Here is a 19577-nt window from a genome sequence, read left to right as displayed (position 1 = left end):
AAAGAAAGAAAGAAAGAAAGAAAGAAAGAGAAGAGAAGGAAAGGAAGGAAGAAGGAAGGAAGAAGGAAGGAAGGAAGGAAGGAAGGAGGAAGGAAAGGAAGGAAGAAAGGAAGAAAAGGAAAGAAAGAAAGAAAAGAAGAAGAAAAAGAAGAAAGAAAGAAAGAAAGAAAGAAGGAAAGAGAGGAGAGAGAGAAAGAAAGAAAGAAAGAAAGAGAGAAAGAGGAGAAAGAAAGAGAGAGAGAGAAAGCCAGAAGTGGAACTGTGGCACAAGTGATAGAATGCTAGCCTTAAGAAAAAAAAAACCCTTAGGGCTATCACTCAGACTCTCTAGTTCCAACACCCATGACTTGTTGTTGTTGTTGTTGTTGGTTGGTGGTGGTGAGGTGGGTGGTGGTGGTGGTGGTGGTTTTAGGACTTGAACTCTGGGCCCAGGTGCTATCCCTGAGCTCTTCAGCTCAAGGCTACAGCCCTACCCTTGAGCCACAATGCCACTTTTGATTTTCTGGTGATTAATCAGAGATAAGTGTCTCACACAGCCTTTGTAGTGCTCTGAATGGCGTTGAACCGTGATCCTCAGAACTCGGCTTCCTGAGTAGGTAGGATGTACAGGTGTGAGCCACCTTACTTGGCCCCCATGACTCTTCACACACACACAAAAATCTACAAGTGGAGTTGTGGCGCAATAGTAGACCACTAGATTTGAGAATAATAGCTAAATGGCATCACACAGGCCCTACTTTCAATTCCCTGTATTAGAGAAAGAAAGACAGAGACAGAGAAAAAGAGGAGAGAGGGCAGGAGGGAGGGAGGAAGACAGGGAGGGAGGGAGGGAAGAGAAAGAAGGAAGAGGAAGAAGGAAAGGAAGGAAGGAAAGAAGGAAGGAAGGGAGGGAGGAGAAGAGGGAGGGAGGGAGGGGAGGAAGAAGGGAGGGAGGAGTAGTGAAAGGGAGGAGAAGGGAGGGAAGAAAGGAGAGGAAGAAAGGAGGAAGGAAGGAAGAAGGGAAGGAAGGAAGGAAGGAGAAGGAAGGAAGGAAGGAAGGAAGGAAGGAAGAAGGAAGGAATGAGAGGGAGGGAGGGAGGGAGGGAGGGAGGGAGGGAGGGAGGAAGGAAAAGGAAGGAAGGAAAGGAAGGAAGGAAGGAAAGGGAGGAGGGAGGGAGGGAAAGAAAGGAGGAAGGAAGGAAGGAAGGAAGGAAGGAAGGAAGGAAGGAAGGAAGGAAGGAAGGAAGGAAGGAAGGAGGGAGGGAGGGAGGGAGGGAGGGAGAAGGAAGGAAGGGAGGGAGTGAGGGAGGAAGGAAGGAAGGAAGGAAGGAAGGAAGGAAGGAAGGAAGGAAGGAAGGAAGGAAGGAAGGAAGGAAGGAAGGAAGGAGAGAATAAAAATATTTCTTGAGATTTTGTTCTGAAATATTTGGGCAAGTAGTTTACATTATATAAATCAATTGGCCGAGGAACTAGTGTAAAAAATGTTAAGGCACAGAATTCTAATGAATGAAAGACATTATTGAAGGCACATAAACATGGTGATTTCTGATTCCCACAAATGTATCCATAAGAAAGATTTTAAGATGCTCTAACAATATATACAGAAGCATTTTAAGTGTATGACTTAATTTACCAGGATTTTATAATTTATAAGAACCACAGGTATGTACAGTTTGCCGTTAAAAGTATTGTTTGTTAAAATTATTATTATAGTCATGAACTATTCATAAGGTTACTGAGCAGAGCATCAGTGAGTCACACCTATAAATCTAGCTACTGAGGAGGCTGAGATCTGAGAGTATCAGTTCAAAGCCAGTATGACAGAAAGTCTGAGACTCTGATCTTTAACTAATTACCAAAAATCTGCAAATGGAGCTATGGCTCAAGTGTAGAGTTCTAGCCTTGAGCAAAAAAACTCAAGGAAACCCAGGCAGTTACTGATAATAGGTATGACTATCTATGGAATAATTATTTCCCCAAATAAATGACTACCATGCTAAGAAATCTTTATAATCATGTGGTGGTAGAAGTACAAGGTAAAATCTTTTCACATTTGGAATGTTGTTTGTAATTGAATACTGAGTTCCCCAGTAAGAGCACTATGTTTGTTTTGAATTTGCATGTGTTGACTAATAACTTTTGGGGGAAACAACAGGGACTGTTTGGTTAAGAATAGTTCGAAAAGCTTAGCATGTACACACAATCACGACTTATGTGTGATCATTTGGTATAGACTTGTCCCTGCCTGGGTTATAAAGAGCAAAACAAACTAGTCATTTCAGCAAGACATTAAAAATCTAGTTTCCAATCAATGCCAGTGCCTCACACCTATAATCCTAACTACTCAGGAGACTGATCTCTGAGGGAATGCCACTCAAAGCCAGCTCAGAAAAGTCCATGAGACTCTTGAAATAACAAAAAGAGCTGTGACTCAAGCTCAGGGATATCATCCAGGGACCTGGGTTCAAAATATAGGACACACACACACACACACCACACATAACATCACCACACACAACACACACACACACACACACACACACACACACACAATTCTAGTTTCCTCAAGTGTTCAAGAACATATACATCAGCCAGGCACAGTGGCTCATGGCCTGTAATTGTAGCTACTCAGTAGGCTGAGGTCCTGAGGATTGCGGTTCAAAGCCAGGCCAGGTAACATGAGATACTTATCTCCAGTTAACCACTAGAAAACTGGAAGTAGCTCTCTAGCTTAAGGGGTAGGGCAGGTAGCCTAGAGCTGAAGAGCTCAGGGATAGCGCCCAGGCTCAGAGTTCAAGTCTCACGACTGATGAAAAAGAAAAGATACAAGAACATATGCATCAAAATCTTTGCCTTTGCAATGAATTATGGGCTTCTTCAAAAATATGTCAGTAGATGTAGGAAATAATATTCCTGCCAATAAATGACACATCAGTCTACTGATAATATATGGTCTTCTCATTTCTTTTTATGTAAAATGCATGGATTCTTCCACTACATATTACTGTACCTTGAGTGGTTTCATTGTCAGCTCCCATTTTCTGCTTCCTGCATTTGTCCCTCTCCTGATTCAAAACCATCCCTTTAACACATCATTCCTAATTAGATGATTAGTACTTGGAAGGGCAGAAGATAAGTCATTTGCATAATTTAATCATAAAAAGAAGTTAAAGATACAGATTTTGCTGTTCGTTTGTACAATTATCTTCTTCAGCCTGGGGGCTGAGATATTAATGTGATTAAACAGTATTTCTGCAAACAGGCAACTGTGTGTCCTCTATTAAAGCAAGGCTGGAGGCAAATGAAAAATTAATTTTAGAAGACAATCAATTTTATTCTACATGACTGTAATAAATAACAGCCCATCTGCAGACAACTCATTAAGCCTTGGGAGGGTACATGTGTCACAAACTCTAAATGACACACAAGGCTGAATTTCCTACTAAAATAGAACTTGTAATAATGGCCTACCAGCTGCCATATCAACATAGAAAGTCAACGCAGAAGAATGTCTTAGAAAATGAGGTGCAGCCAGTGTCACTCACAGTCATCCAGTTCATTTAGTCCTGCTTGCAAGAATTTCACTCAGTTTGGAGATTTGTTTTTTCTGTATGTTCTGACTGTAGGTAACTATGTATGTATGTATACATTTATCAGAGTAAACAGTATTTTCAGGAATGCTTAGAGAGAGCATTTATAGAAGTATTTGTATGGCTAAGCACATTATGTACATGATCTCAATTAATCTTAACAATTGCATGAGTCATGTGATTAAAATAAGCCCAGTTTTTAGATGATAAAACAAAATAAGTCTAAGATGGCCCTACCTCTAGAATGTGCTGGAATCAGGACAAAATGTGTCTAGGATAAAACAGTCACTTCTAGACTACTTTTTTTTCCAGAGAAACTGTCAATCAGTGTTATAATAATATACACCTAAAGTATAGCAATAAATTTCCTTAACATATGAACATTCCCAAACTAAATATAAATACAGTTTGTTATCATAAATCATAGTTATACTGTCAAATCAGCAAAGTGAAAAAACATTTTGAGTACTTACACCCATGTATTTGTTGGGCACAGAGAGTGATAAAATGACAGGTTTGACTGTTATGAAGTTGAGGAATTTATAAGCTAGTTGGAGACAAAAACAACTTAAAACCTTGAAATGTGTGTTCCCCATCCTCAAAGGAATAAATGTCTGTAGATAAATGTCCAGAGAAGTAAGAGATGACTTCCGCTAGATGTTTAAGAGTAGCTGTTTCACCAAGACCTTAAACAGAGCAATTATTCTTAGAAAGGAATCGCATCCTCATCATTTTCTGATATCAGTTCCTCGGACAGTTTACATTACATCACTACACTTTCATTCCATTTGAACAAAGCTGCCGATAATTCATGCTTGAATAAAATATTCATTTGAAGTTCTAATCTCGTTGGATTTGAAATATCAGTCAGGATGAGTAATCACTTGTTTCTTTACTTTGCCTTTGTGTAATAGAGATTATGGTCATTGAGCTAAAAGCAGTCTTTCTAAGACACATTGGACAGCCTATCCTGAGTGAGACCCCCACTGTTTAGTGCATGCATATGTCTCTTTTCATTGCTGCATAAATAGAGGAAATAAGATTTTTAAATCAACCCAATAGAGCTAAAATCAAATTGTGACAACGAAATTGCCTTTTCCCCCAACTAAACTAGAGTCTTAATAGCAGATGTTACTACATCTGGCTTCCCTTGTTATTCTCCAGCTGCAGAAATTAAAACTCACTCAGAATCAGTGACAGGATCTAATGGGAGTTTGCAAATGCTGACCAAATCCTTCTTCCCAACTACTCTATTAAGATGCCAGGTGACTGGCTGGGCAAGCCCCACCAGAGCAAATTTGTTTCCTAGGTAATTAGCCAGGAATTAAGATTGAGATCACTAAGTTCTTAGATTTGCTTTGCAATGATTTCACATGAGAACCTGGTTTAAAGCTGATTTCTTCATCATTACATTGCCGAGGTCACAGAAATCCCAAGAGGAGTCAAAGAGAAGATGTGAGAAGTGATGCAAGTAGCTTCCCTTTGAGGTTAATAATGTAAGTGTATATGAATATGCATATGTATATGAATATGCATATATGTATACATATACACACATGCATATATACATGTATATAGATTTTGTTATCAGATTGAACTTTGAGCCATCTACATGCAAAGAACCATGAATAGTTTCTTTTCCTTTCTGCCAGTCCTGGGGCTTGAACTCAGGGCCTGAGCAATGTCCTTGGACCTTCTCAAGGCTAGAGCTCTACCACTTGAGTTGCTACACCATTTCTGGCTTTTTCTTTGTATGTAATACCGAGGAATCGAACCTGGGTCTTCATGCACGTGAGGCAATCACTCTACCAACTAGGCCAAACCCCAGCCACTATGAATATTTTCTAGTTCTGCACCCTATCAAACAGATTTTTTTTAAAAAAGGCTGAGCATCAATGACTCACACTATAATACTAATTACTCAAAAGTCTGAGACCCAAGGAGAGGATCACCCTTCAAGGACAGCCTTGTAAGTCCAAAAGACTCTTATCTCCAACAAACTACTCAGAAAAAGACAGAGGTGGCTTTATGTTTGAAGTTTTAGAAAACTAGCTCAGGAACAGGGCCCAGAATCTGAGATCAAGCCCCAGAATCAGCAAAAAAAAATTAAATTAAAAAAAAAGAGTAAAGTGCCAAAGTGAAAGCAGGAACTTATTCTACTCTTTGTGCATAGGTGATATACTAACAATATCAACAAACACACCATGAGACCAATAATGTTCCTAATATAAAATCAATCCATAACAAAGTTAAGTATATTTCCCATTGTGATAAAACATTAAAAGTCCGTGAAGTTAAACAAAAATTTCAATTCATTTAGAAAATAACCTTTTTCTCATCATATTCTCCAAAGACAGCTTAGCTAAAGCACAGCATGTTAGTGCCAAGCCAGTGATTGTACAAATATTCAGACCTATGAATCACCATGCATGGGGATTACCTGTAAAACATTTTTAGCTGGGTATGGTGGCTCAAGCCTATAATCCTAGATACTTGGAAAGCAGAGATCGGGAGATCTTGATTCAAGGCCAGCCCTGGCTTACAAGTTTGGGGTACACTGGTGCTTGACTAATAAAAATATTTTTTAAAAGAAACTAAATTAAGAATGTCTTAAAACAAACTCTGATGGCACTGCTATATGTGAAACAAAATGTTAAATACAATATACTAAAATTCCTTAAAAATTCCTTAAAATTTTTAACCTAGGAGGTGGTGCCTCATGCTACTCAGAGGGCTGAGATCTGAGGCTCACAATGCAAAGCTAGCCTGGGCAAGAAAATCCTTGAGATTTTCTCCAATTAATCACCAGAAAACTGGAAGTAGACTTGTGGATCAAAGTACTAGAGTGCTATCCTTGAGTATGAAAGCTCAGAGACTGATCAAGCCCTAAGTTCATGTCCCATGTCCAATAAAAAAAAAGTCTTAAAATCTGTACACACAGATGAGACACATAAATGAAACACTATGGCATTTTAGTTTCTTCCTCTACTATAATAGTTTTATTTTCTTCATTTCAGCTACCCAAGCCCAAAGACATACTCTAAACTTGATCACTACAATGTAGGACATACATTTCCATATTGTTAATTTGCGGCCTCTTCCTCTAAGAACAGTTTATAGTCCACTCTTTGTAGTTCAAAAGTCCTCACAATCTTTCATCCTTTTGTGTAATTATCAATTCACTGAACCCTAAATTCATTATAACTTTTAATTCACTGGTTCTCACCTCTATGACATCTTCTATCTACAGAGTTCTAAATGGAGTTTCATTCATTATAATCAAACGTTTTGTTGGTTTTTATTTTCCATTTCAGAAATCCTCAATTCTGTTGCTCCTCTCACTTTGTTATATTACTATCATTTAGCAAAACCACAATTCTTGTTAAATCTAATGATTTACCTACTTCACACCAATATTAATGCACTACATGATAAAATTTAAAAACATGAAACACTGGCTACTTTGAATTTACTAATCAAAAACCTCAATGGACATTTAATGTTGCTAGCCCTCATAATAAATTCCTTTAAGTAGTTTTATTATTATTTACCCAATGGTCATTTCAAATTTTCTTCTCATGAAATAAGGATACTGGGTCTAACTGGCACAATCTTGGCTTCTTGTTGGATGAAGGTTAAGTCCCACCCCCAGGTGATGGGCGTGCCTGAATTCCCAGTAGCAGGGGCAGGGACTTGAGCAATGGTTTATCCGATCTGTCAGTCCTATGCCATGAACTCAGGAGACTCTTTGAACTCTAGAGCTTCCTGTGACCCCGCCCACTGACTAGGACCTTATTTAGGCCCCAGCAGCTCAGCTGCCATTTTGTGCCATGCCTCATGTCTCCTCACTCAGGTCATCATGGTGTCCCCACTTCTGCTCCATTAGAGTTAGTCTGATTCATTGCTATTGTTTTCTCTGCTCTTCCTTTGATTTACTAGCCTCATGGCTCAGTTTTCTAACAGTATTAACTGTATTCAAGCCCGCAAGTTCTCTGGGAACATGTGTCCACCTGCAGACATTTGCATTCTAATAAGGACCTCTTTAATTGTGGCTTCTATCTCACAATCATGTTCTCATATAAAAATCAAAACCTCCTTTCTAACAATTTTCAACATCTGCTTTCCAGATCTCACTCCCAAATGATAACCTATTTTTACTTTATTTGAATAACCAGAAAGAACACCTATCTTGGAAGTCCAAGATAGTTTCAATCCACATTATAAATACAGATGCATTATTCTTTTTCCCATCTAAAACCGATGACTCTTTGTGAACATTCCTTTAATGTACCATTATGGTCTTTCTATAATTACCCTTCTAGGTCCACTTCAAGCCCCAGGACTGGCACAAAAAGAAAAAAAAAACAGTCAGGTGTCAGTGAGTCAAACCTATAATCCTAGCTACTAAGGAGGCTGACATCAATCAATAAAACAAGGAGTTGGTTCTTTGGAAAAATTAACAAAATTGACAGACCCTTAGCAAATCTTACCCAAAAATGAAAGGAGCACACCCAAATAAACAATATCACAGATGAGAATGGTAATATCACAACAGACATTACAAATATCCAGAGCATCATGAGGGAATACTTTTAAAACCTTTATGCCAACAAATTTGATAATCTAGAAGAAACTGATGAATTTCTAGCCAAAATTAACATACACTGAACCAAGAAGACCTAATCCACCTAAACACACCTATTTCAAGCACTGAAATAGAACTAGCAGCAAGAGACCTTCCATCCAAGAAAAGCCCAGGGCCAGATGGATTCACAGCTGAAATCTATAAGGTCTTCAAAGCAGAGGTCACACCAATACTCCTCAAGCTCTTCAACGAAATTGAAAATGAAGGCTCTTTGCCAAACTCATTTTGCGAAGCCAGTATAACCCTCATCCCAAAACCAGAGATTTAGCAAAGAAAGAGAACTATAGACCCATTTCTTTGATGAATATTGATGCAAAACTTTTCAACAAAATACTGGCCAACCGTCTTCAGCAACTGATCAAAAAAATTACACATTATGATAAACAGGATTCATCATAGGGATGCAAAGTTGGTTCAACATATGCAAATCAATTCATATAATTCAACACATCAACAGGAGCAAGGACAAGAATTACATGATTGTCTCAATAGATACAAAAAAGGCATTTGATAAGATCCAACACCCTTTATGCTAAAAGCTCTGGAGAAACTAGGAATCAATGGAATATTCCTCAGTATAATAGAGGCTGTGTATGACAAACCCATAGCTAGCATTATAATTGATGGCGAAAATCTAAAGCCATTCCCTCTAAAATCAGGAACGAGACAAGGATGCCCAATCTCTCCACTCATTTCTAATATAGTAGAATTCCAAGCCAGAGCAATAAGGCAAGAAGCAAGGCATAAAGTGGATCCAAAAAGGGAAAGAGGGAATGAAACTTTCCCTCTTTCAAATGACATGATTCTGTTTTTAAAGAACCCTATAGACTCCACTCCCAAGCTGGTTGGGCTGATTCAAAACTTTAGCAAGGTAGCAAGGTATAAAATTTACCCTCAAAAATCAACCGCCTTCCTATGCCAACAATGAGAGGAACGGGGCAAAAATCAGGAAAGTAACTCCTTTTGCAATAACCTCAAAGAAAATAAAGTACCTAGGAATTAACTAAGAATGTAAAGGACTTTTTTGATGAAAACTTTAAAACCCTGGAAAAGGAAATCAAAGCAGAACTGAGGAAATGGAAAACCTTCCCGTGCTCCTGGATTGGAAGAATTCACATCCTGAAAATGGCAATCTTGCCAAGGGCTATCTACAATGCAACACAATACCCATGAATATCCGAATGTCATTCTTTAAAGAAATAGAAAAGGCAATCCAAAATTTCACATGGAATAATAAAAGAACCCGTATAGCAAAAATACTTCTTAGCTCAAAGAACGGTACAGGAGGAATTTCAATACCAAACTTTAGACACTATTACAGAGCTATATTGACCAAAACAGCTTAGTACTGGCACAAGAACAGGCCTAAAGACCAATAGAATCAAACTGAGGACCCAGATATTAACTCACAGACTGATGGACACCTAATCTTTGATAAGGGAGTCCAAAAATAGAATGGAAAGTGATCTTGGCAGAACCGTTTAAGCACCTGCAGAAAACTAAATTTGGATCCTTCTTTGTCACCCTGCACCAGAATTCACTCCAAATGGATCAAAGATCTTGAAGTAAAAGCAGATACACTGAAAACTTTACAAGAAGGAATAGGAGATACAGTAGGCCTCCTTGGCACAGGTCGAAACTTTCTTAATAAGGAACAAGATGCACAACAAATCAGAGAAAGTCTGGATAAATGGGACTGCATTAAACTTCAGAGCTTCTGTATGGCAAAGGACATAGCAAGCAAGCTAATTAGAAAGCTTACAGATTGGGAGATCTTCACTAACCATACAATGGACAGAGGCCTCATACCTAAAATATATCAACAGCTCAAAAAATTGAATCACTCCAAAACTAATCGCCATAGAAACAACAATTCCATTAAAAGATAGGCCAAAGACTTGAAGAGAGTCCTCTCTGAAGAAGAAATAAGAATGGCCTATAGATCGGGCTGGGAGTTTGGCCTAGTGGTAGAGTGCTTGCCTAGCATGCATGAAGACCCGGGTTCGATTCCTTGGTACCACATACATAGCAAAAAGCCGGAAGGGGTTCTGAGGCTCAAGTGGTAGAGTGCTAACCTTGAGAAAGTCCAAGGACAGTGCTCAGGCCCTGAGCCCAAGCCCAGTACTGGCAAAAAAAAGTCTAGAAGGCTTATTACTATTCAATTCTAATAAAAGCTCCAGATGTAAGAGGCTTAAAAAAAAAAGAATGGCCTATAGACACATGAAGAAATGCTTTACATCTCTGGCCATAAATAAAAATGTAAATCAAAACAACTTTAAGATTCCACCTCACTCCAGTTAGAATGGCCAGGATCAAGAAATCTAATAGCAACAGATGGTGGAGAAGATGTTGCCAGAAGGGATCACTATTACACTGTTAGTGTGAGTGCAAACTCATTCAACCACTATGGAAAGCAATATGGCAGTTCCTCAAAAGACTAAACATAGAGCTCCCCTATGACCCAGCAATTCCACTACTTGGCATTTACCCAATCATCCAGAAAGAAGGACATACTAAATCCACTAGCACAATGATGTTCATTGTAGCACTATTTACCATAGCAAAGATATGGAACCAACCCAGAGCCCCCTCAGTTGAGTGGTTCAACATGATGTGGTATTCATACACAATGGAATTCTATGCTACAGTCAGAAAGATTGAAATCACCCCATTTGTTAGGAAATGGAAAGACTTAGAAAAAATCATATTAAGTGAAGTAAGCTAGACTCAAAAGAACACAGGCTCAGTGGTTTCCCTCATTTGTCATAATCAGTAGAAACCTTGAGCTCTCCTAGCAGAGATTTACAATAGAACAAAATCTAGATACATAAGTCTATACAGAATGATGTTAAATGAAAGGACTTCCAGGATATAGAAACAAAAGCCATATAATGAGTGATTGTTGTCCTTAATGTACTATGTTATCTTTCATCTCTTTTGCTGCCCCTTGGTTATGTCATATTGTTACAGTATTTCACCTGGTTATCTGTTATATTGTATATATGCTTATTTGTTTGTTTGAAATAGGATAGGGTAGGGAGAAAAACAAGATGAGGGGCATGGGTAGGGGGAGGGAAATGGGGACCAAGACATGAGAAAGGGTATCAATCTTTGTGAAGTAATGCACCTTCTATCTAGTGAATATAATGTAACCCTTCTATTAATTACAATAAAAAACATATGAAAAAAGGATGCTAACTTCTGAGGATACTTGTTCAAAACCAGCACACACAACAAACTCCAAGAAACTGTTATCACAAGCAAACTACTCCAAAGAGGCCAGAAGTGGAATTGCGGCTCAAGTGATAGAATGTTAGCCTTGAAGAAAAGAAGCCAGGGACAGCAAGAAGACCCTGAGTTTAAATCCTAGGACTAGAAAATGGCTTAGTGGTAGAGTGCTTACCAGCATGAATGAAGCCCTGAGTTCAATTCCTCAATACAACATAAACAGAAAAGGCTGGAAGTGATTTGGGACCCGGGCTCAAGCGGTGGAGTGCTAACCATGAGCAAATAGAGGCTCAGGAGCAGTGCCTAGGCCCTGAGTTCAAGTCCCAGGACATGCAAAACAAGAAAGGAAAGGACAAGAGGAAGGAAAGAAGGAAAGAAGGGAGGGGGGGAGGAAGAGGTGAAGGGAGGGAGGAAGGTAGAGGGGAAGTAAGGGAGGGAGGGCAGCACTGGAGCTGTGACACTATTTACTGTTTAGAAGCATTTCCAGTCCCATTATAAACATGGATGATGCTGATTTTGCACTGATTGGGAAAAGTCTAAGACTAAATGATATTCTCAGAATTATGATGACATGATGAGTAAATGAGAAGACAAGGCAATAATATGATTTGTAACAAAAATTACCTCTGGACTAAAAAATTAAAACCAAGCAACTACCAAAGCATTTAAGAGTTTCCTCCATTTAAATACTAACTTCCAAGAGTAGAGAATTCACATACAATGCTGTCTGGAGCTGCCCTCTCCTCTATCATGGGGGAAAAAAAAACTTGGCACTCTCCTTGACTGGCTACAGATAGCAAATAGAAAAGTTAACAGATGAAAGGAAATCTTAAAGCTCACCTATTGTTTCTTTGTATACAGTGAGCCCAGAAATTACCCTATTTTAGAATAATTGGTAACACCCTCATCTGAAAACATTACCTGAGAGTAATGTTTCTGAGCTGGGTAGTTCCCCAGCTCAGAAAGAACAAAGACAGCAGGCAAGATATCATTTTGAGTCTTTAACTTCCATTTCCCATGTAAGGAGCAAGAAATGGTTCTTTTTCTCCCTCCTTTAACCTTCTCTGCTAAAACAAACCTTAGCTAAAAATTAGGCCTTGTCTCTGAGGCTCCGCGTGGAGCAGGCCGGTGGCATGGCGCACTACAACTTAAAGAAGATTACCGTGGTGCTGTCCACTAAGGACTTCATTGATCTCACATTATCAAAGATTCAATGGAAGACTCCAACAGTTATTCATAAACATTACCAAATCCATCGCAAAAGACATTTTTATATGAGAAAAGTCAAATTTACTCAACAGAGTTACCATGACAGACTATCACAGATTTTAACGGATTTCCCCAAATTGGATGACATCCACCCATTTTATGCAGATCTGATGAACATTCTCTATGATAAGGATCATTACAAGTTGGCCCTGGGACAAATAAATATTGCCAAAAATTTAGTGGACAATGTTGCTAAAGATTATGTGCGGCTCATGAAATATGGCGATTCTCTATACCGCTGCAAACAACAAGCGTGCTGCCCTGGGGCGAATGTGCACCATCATCAAGAGACAGAAACAGAGTTTGGAGTATTTTAGAACAAGTACGCCAACATTTATCTCACTTGCCAACCATTGATCCAAATACAGGGACTCTGCTTTCATGTGGATACCCAAATGTTGGAAAGTCCAGTTTCATCAATAAGGTGACAAGAGCAGATGTGGATGTCCCAGCCTTATGCATTTACCACCAAATCTCTGTTTGTTGGGCACATGGATTATAAGTATCTTCGTTGGCAGGTAGTAGATACCCCAGACATTCTGGATCACCCTTTGGAGGATCGGAACACCATTGAAATGCAGGCTATCACAGCCTTGGCCCATCTCCAAGCTGCAGTGCTCTACGTGATGGACTTGTCTGAGCACTGTGGACACGGTTAAAAGGAGGAGTTAGAACTCTTCCAGAACATCAGACCTCTCTTTATCAATAAACCTCTTATAGTTGTAGCAAACAAGTGTGACATGAAGCGAATACCTGAACTTTCTGAAGCTGATCAGAAAATATTTATAGACTTGAAAGCTGAAGGATTCTGTGATTGAGACCAGCACCCTGACTGAGGAAGGTGTTATTCAAGTTAAGAGTGAAGCTTGTGACAGACTTTTAGCTCATCGAGTGGAAACCAAAATGAAAGGAAGTAAAGCGAACGAGGTGCTGAACAGATTGTATTTAGCTCTACCAAACAAGAGAGATGATAAGGAGAGGCCTCCTTTCATCCCAGAAGGAGTAGTGGCAGGCAGGAAAAGAATGGAAGTTGAGGAGCCCAAGAAGAAAAGGGAACGAGATCTTGAGCTGGAAATGGGAGATGACTATATTTTAGATCTTCAAAAATACTGGGATTTAATGAATTCATCTGAGAAGTATGATAAGGTACCAGAGATCTGGGAGGGACATATTGTTGCTGATTATATCGATCCTGCAATCATGAAGAAACTGGAAGAGTTAGAAAAAGAAGAACTGAAAACAGCTGCTGGGGAGTATGACAGTGAGTCTGAAAGTGAAGACAAGGAAATAATGGAAATTCGAGAATTGGCAAAACAAATAAGAGAAAAAAGGAAGTTAAAAATTCTCCGGTCCAAAGAAAAGCATACACAGGGGCCCAGGATGCCTAGAACTGCTAAGAAGGTTCAGCAGACAGATTTGGAGAATGAGATGCGTGGACTTAGTGTTGACATGGACAATAAAGAAGATGCCCATTATGCAGTTCAGGCAAGAAGATCTCCAAGTGTCACCAGAAAAAGAAAGCACGAAGACTGTTCCACCCTCTTCTATATCCCAGAGCCGAAGTTGTTCTTGAACTCCAGGTGATGTGTCTGGTCTTCAAGATGTCAAGATGGTTAAGAAAGCCAAGACTATGAAGAAGAATGCTCAGAAGAAGATGAATCGCTTTGGAAAGAAAGGAGAGGCAGATAGACAAGTGTTTGATATGAAACCCAAGCACTTACTCTCAGGGAAGAGGAAAGCTGGGAAAAAGGACAGGAGATAGTGTCCTTTTGGGTTTACATGGTTTGGCTAGACTGTTGCAGTCTTTTTTACTGGTTTTGAATGGTATGATTTTATAAATTAGAATTATCCTCTATTAACTGAAATGAACCATGGAAGTAACTAAAATGGACTTGTTGCTTTTCTGGCGGAAAAAGAGAAACAACTCGTTAACCCTGGACGGGTGTGGGAAATTTCTGAATATATTGCAAGTGTATGAGAAGGTGGTGCTTCAGCACTAAATGAACTGCTTGCTCCTTCCGGTTTGCGGAACTGTAGGGATTATCAGTGTGGCTAAGTTGCTTTTGATGTAGCAAAGGGTAGCTTTGATTCATCTCGTATGAAACTTTTTGTGACTCAAACTTCTAGGTTTGGCAGGCACAGGAAGAAGCCTGCCAGCCTCAGCTGGCATACCTGGGAGCACATGTATTTGTAAGTGTGTCAGACACTGCTGTTGGAACACTCTCTTCAGTTATGCAATGTACCATTGTACTCTACAGTTATTTTATACAAAATAAATCTTTGGAGGAAAAAAAATTAGGCCTTGTATCACTCTCCTTTTTGTAAGACACCTTAAAATGCTTCTCATATGTGGAACTCAAGGACCTGTGATTTTGTGTGGAAACTGGGAAGCTCTGAGAACCCCTTATACATTCTCCTTTACAAAATCCTGTTGTAAATTGATCAGCCATCAGTTTATAAAACATTTAGAAATTTCACAACTAAATTATAAATATGGTCCCTTCTAAGGATTGGACCAAATGTGTCAGCCTATGTGAAGGCACTATATAAACTATAAACCAGTATATACGTGTTAAACTTTTACTATTATACCTTGCAAGTAATTTTCAACATTGAACTATATTTTCAGAGTACTGGCAAGTAGTACATACTTAAACTTTATTGAACTTATTAAATCCAAAAATGACAAAAATGCCACTTTGGCATTCTTTCATTAAAATTTTAATGTCTATTAAGTAATCGCCAATGCAGTGGTTCAAATTACTCCCTAAAATGCAAACTTACTATTGAATATAGTAAAAACTTCACACACATACCCAAAGGCAAAACTTAAATCTTTTCTTAAAAAAAAACTCATACTCAACATATGTCTCAAAAATGTGTTTGGAGGCAAAGTAGAATCAAGCTAACAGATCAGAAATAGTAACAGAACTTCTAAAAGATACATCAATGCAAACTGCATAAAATTACAAGCTATGTTTTTAAGACTATTAAGGGAATATTATTTTAATGGCATGTACAAATTGGCCTCAAATGGAATGTTTCCACATTTTATCATTGCATTTTCATTTATATTCATAGCTAATATTTTATGTTCCTGTTTATGAATCTACTGTAGCTGACCACTAGAATAAAATACTAATTAAAAGAATTTCAAACCTGGACACTGATGCCTCAAGCTTGTAATCCTAGCAACTCAGTAGGCTGAGACTGAAAATCAGGGTTTGAAGCCAGCCCAGACAGGAGAACTTGGGAGAGTCTAATCTGCCCTGCAATAAACTACTCAGAAAAAGATAGAAATGAAGCTGTGGCTCAAGTGGTAGAGAGCCTTATGCACAAAGAGGCTCAAGGACAGGCGCTCAGGCCCTGAGTTCAAACCCCAAGACCAGCAAAGAGAGAGAGACAGAGACAGAGAGAGAGAGAGAGAGAGAGAGAGAGAGAGAGAGAGAGAGAGAGAGAGAGAGAGAGAAGGAGGGAGAGGAAGAGAGGGAGAAAGGGAGGGAGAGGACAGTTGAGGATCTCAGGAGACTGAGATCCTCAGATCTACATTCAAAGGCAGCCCAGGCAGAAAAGTCTATGGGAATCTTATCTGCAATTAAACACCCCAAAAAGCCAGAAGTGAAGCTCTGAGCTGTGATTCAAGTTGTAAAGCACCAGCCCTAAGTCAGAAAGCTCAGAGACAGCACCTATCCCCTGAATTCAAGCCCCAGGACCTGAGAGGAAAAGAGGAAGGAGAAGGAGGGAAGGAGAAATTCAGGGGGTGAGAGTGTGGCTCAGTATTACGGAGTATACAAAGTATGAGCAAAACCATGTGTTTAATCGCACACACACACACACACACACACACACACACACACACACACACACACACACATACACTCCCAAGAAAAGAGAAATCTTTATCCAAGAACTCGGTGGAAGCTGGGCACAATGGCTCATGCCTGTAATCCTAGCTACTCAGAAGGCTGATATCTGAGGATTACAATAGTTCAAAACCTAGATACCTAAGGCCATACTGGATGAGGCTAAATGAAAGGACCTCCAGGATGTGGAAACAAGAGCCATATAATAAGTGAATGTTGTTCTTAATGTACTATGTTATTTCTCATCTCTTTAGTTGTCCCTTGGTTATTCTCATATTGTTACAGAATCTTACCTTGTAATCTGGCATATTGTATATATGTTTGTTTATTTGAAATAAGAAAGGGAAGGGGTGAAACAAGATGGGTGGTGGGGGGAGGGAAATGGGGACAAAAACATGAGAAGGGGTGTCAATGTGTGTGAAGTAATGCTTCTTCTATCTGGCATATATAACTGTAACCCCTCTATTAATTACAATTAAAAAATGAAAAGAAAGCCAGCCCAGGCACTAAAGTCCATGTTTTCTAGTGCCACTAGGAAACATGAAGTGGCACTGTGGCTCAAGGGGTAGGATGGTAGCCTTGAGCTAAAGTGCTCAGGGACAGAACCCAGGCCCAGAGTTCAAGCCTCACAACAGAAAAAAATAAATAATAAGTAAATAAATAAATAAGAACTTGGTGGAAAAGCCTTTATTGGTACATTCTATATTTTCTACCACCTATTACCTAGTGGATTGCCCATTCCTTATTTCTTGGAGAAATACTTTTTCAACAAATTTTCTCGGTAATTCTTAGTTTCATCCTTTTATGCATACTGAAATAGAACTGTATTAATGCTAACCCTAAATATATTCCTCCTGTCTTTAAAATCAAGAGATTATCAAAGCGGACAAACAAATTGTGAAACTCCCATTGTTCCTCTTTTGATAAAACATGGATTTACATGTAAGGGACACTTTGATATATTTTTACCAGTATAGACGAATAACAAGAACAGTTTCTTTTATTATATTTGCATTTTAAAACTAAAAGCTCTCTTGAAAACAAAACAATACCCCCACACAGGCTGAATTTAGTGAACGGTAGAGTAACCATTGAATTCAATGGAAGTAAACTACAAAGAATAAATTCCATAAACTGACATAATGGGGTTTATGGAACATCAGAGCTTCCCAAAAAATGACCATGTCCCCAAAATAGAAAAGCCTGTCCATACATGACTTGGACCAATTCAAATCAATTAAATCAATTATAAACATAAGAATGTGGATCTAGCAAATGGACCTATACCAATAAAGCTCTAAAATAGTTCCTACCCTCTTCAGAGGTCTGCAAGTTCAACACATAGTCATCATCAAAACAAACTGCTCTTGTCAAAACCTCAGCTACATTGCAGCCATGTTTCTTTTCTGAATTTCAAGCTGGAAAACAATTAATTATTACCTTCACAGAATAGAAATCTTTCTTTAAAAATTTCATTTATAGTTAACTCTGAAGCTTGTTTTAACCCAAAAGCCATGAATCCTAAGAAGTAGACAAATTTCTATTTAATTTACAGACATGGTAATTTAGGGATCCTCAGTACAGGAAAATAAATTAAAGTCCACAACTGGCCTCATATAGTTTTGCAGGTTTTGATCTGTTAAAAATCTATAACAAGAGGACAGGAGTATTGCCTAGTGGTAGAGTGCTTGCCTAGCATACACGAAGACGGGGTTCAATTCCCTGGTACCATATACAAGAAAAAAGCTGTGAGCGGTGTAGTGGCTCAAGTGGTAAAGCACTAGCCTTGAGAAGTTCCAGGACAATGTCTAGGCCCTGAGTTCAAACCCCAGGAGTGGCAAAAAAAAGAGTACTACTGAATCCACACATCATACATCCTACCACAACTAATATATTTAACAAAATATAACAAGTGATCACTAATCTGCATGATCCAGTGCACCATTCTTACCTATGACATTTAGGTTGTATGTGTCTTTTTGCTTTTCTCACTGCTGATGCTTTTATGTGAACAAGTTCATTTTATATCTCATTCACATATTTCTAGATGCTCATCTCTCCTGACCAGTGAATACTAGTAAAATGTAGGCAAATTTTATATTATACCGGCTTTACTTAAACATCTGTGTATTCTAAGAAAATTTTATAATATATTACAATAGTTTTGGTCATGGTTGTGTTTGAACTCAGGGAGCTGTCCCTATCTTTTTTGTTCAAGGTTAGTGTACTACCACTTTGTACCCGAGCACCACTTCAGTTTGCAGGTGGTTAAATGGAGATACGAGTTTTACAGACTATGGACTGGAAATGTGGCCTAGTAGTGGAATACTTGCCCAGTGATAGAATACAGTGTCCAGGCCCTGACTTCAAGTGACAGGACTGGCAAAAAAAAAGTCTTCATGAACTTTCCTGCCTGGGCTGGCTTTTAACTGCTTTTCTCAGATCTCAGCAACCTGAGTAGCTAGGATTACAGGCGTGAGCCACCAGTGCCTAGCCAAAATCTTTATTTTTGAAATATATATCTATATATGATCAATTGTTCCTTCTTAAATTGTAGGTTGATAATTAACCATATAACCAATAAAACTCTGGTTATCTGGACATGAGACTAAAAATGCAAATAATTCCTTAAGACACTGCTCTCCTCTTCACAAGTAATTTTAAATGTAAGTTCTAATTAAATATTAGTTGACATCAGTGAATAGAAAATTATTATATTTAAAGATATATGGTGTGGGTGGAACTGAATTGTTTAATAGGCTTATAAATTGAGGCATAAAGCTTGTATACTATGTATAAATGTACTATACAGTATTTTTTTCTATGAATGAATTCCTCTTTTGTCTTACTCAAATAAAACCCTCAAGGATCATCATAAATATTTCTACAAAACAAATTTAGAAATTTAGCAGATTACAGGCTACTTTCAAAGCAGCCATCTTACTAGCAAATGCCTAATTTTACATGTTTATGAATAAATTTGTTTTCCAATGTTATTTAAGG

The 19577-nt window shown here is 38.6% G+C and overlaps 1 protein-coding gene and 1 pseudogene across 1 annotated transcript in view; one reads left to right on the top strand and one right to left on the bottom strand.

Annotated features, from left to right (window-relative positions):
- Positions 1 to 19577, bottom strand: part of Dach2 (dachshund family transcription factor 2) — a 477574-nt gene that overhangs the window by 445285 nt on the left and 12712 nt on the right. The window lies entirely within an intron of this gene.
- On the top strand, positions 12576 to 14615 carry LOC150041120 (GTP-binding protein 4 pseudogene; annotated as a pseudogene).

This window comes from Megascapheus bottae, chromosome X (genome assembly GCF_031878675.1).
Source record: "Megascapheus bottae isolate mThoBot1 chromosome X, mThoBot2.hap1, whole genome shotgun sequence".
Lineage (NCBI taxonomy): Eukaryota > Metazoa > Chordata > Mammalia > Rodentia > Geomyidae > Megascapheus > Megascapheus bottae.
Note: the sequence above shows the minus strand (reverse complement) of the source record. Positions and strands in the feature narration are given on the sequence as shown.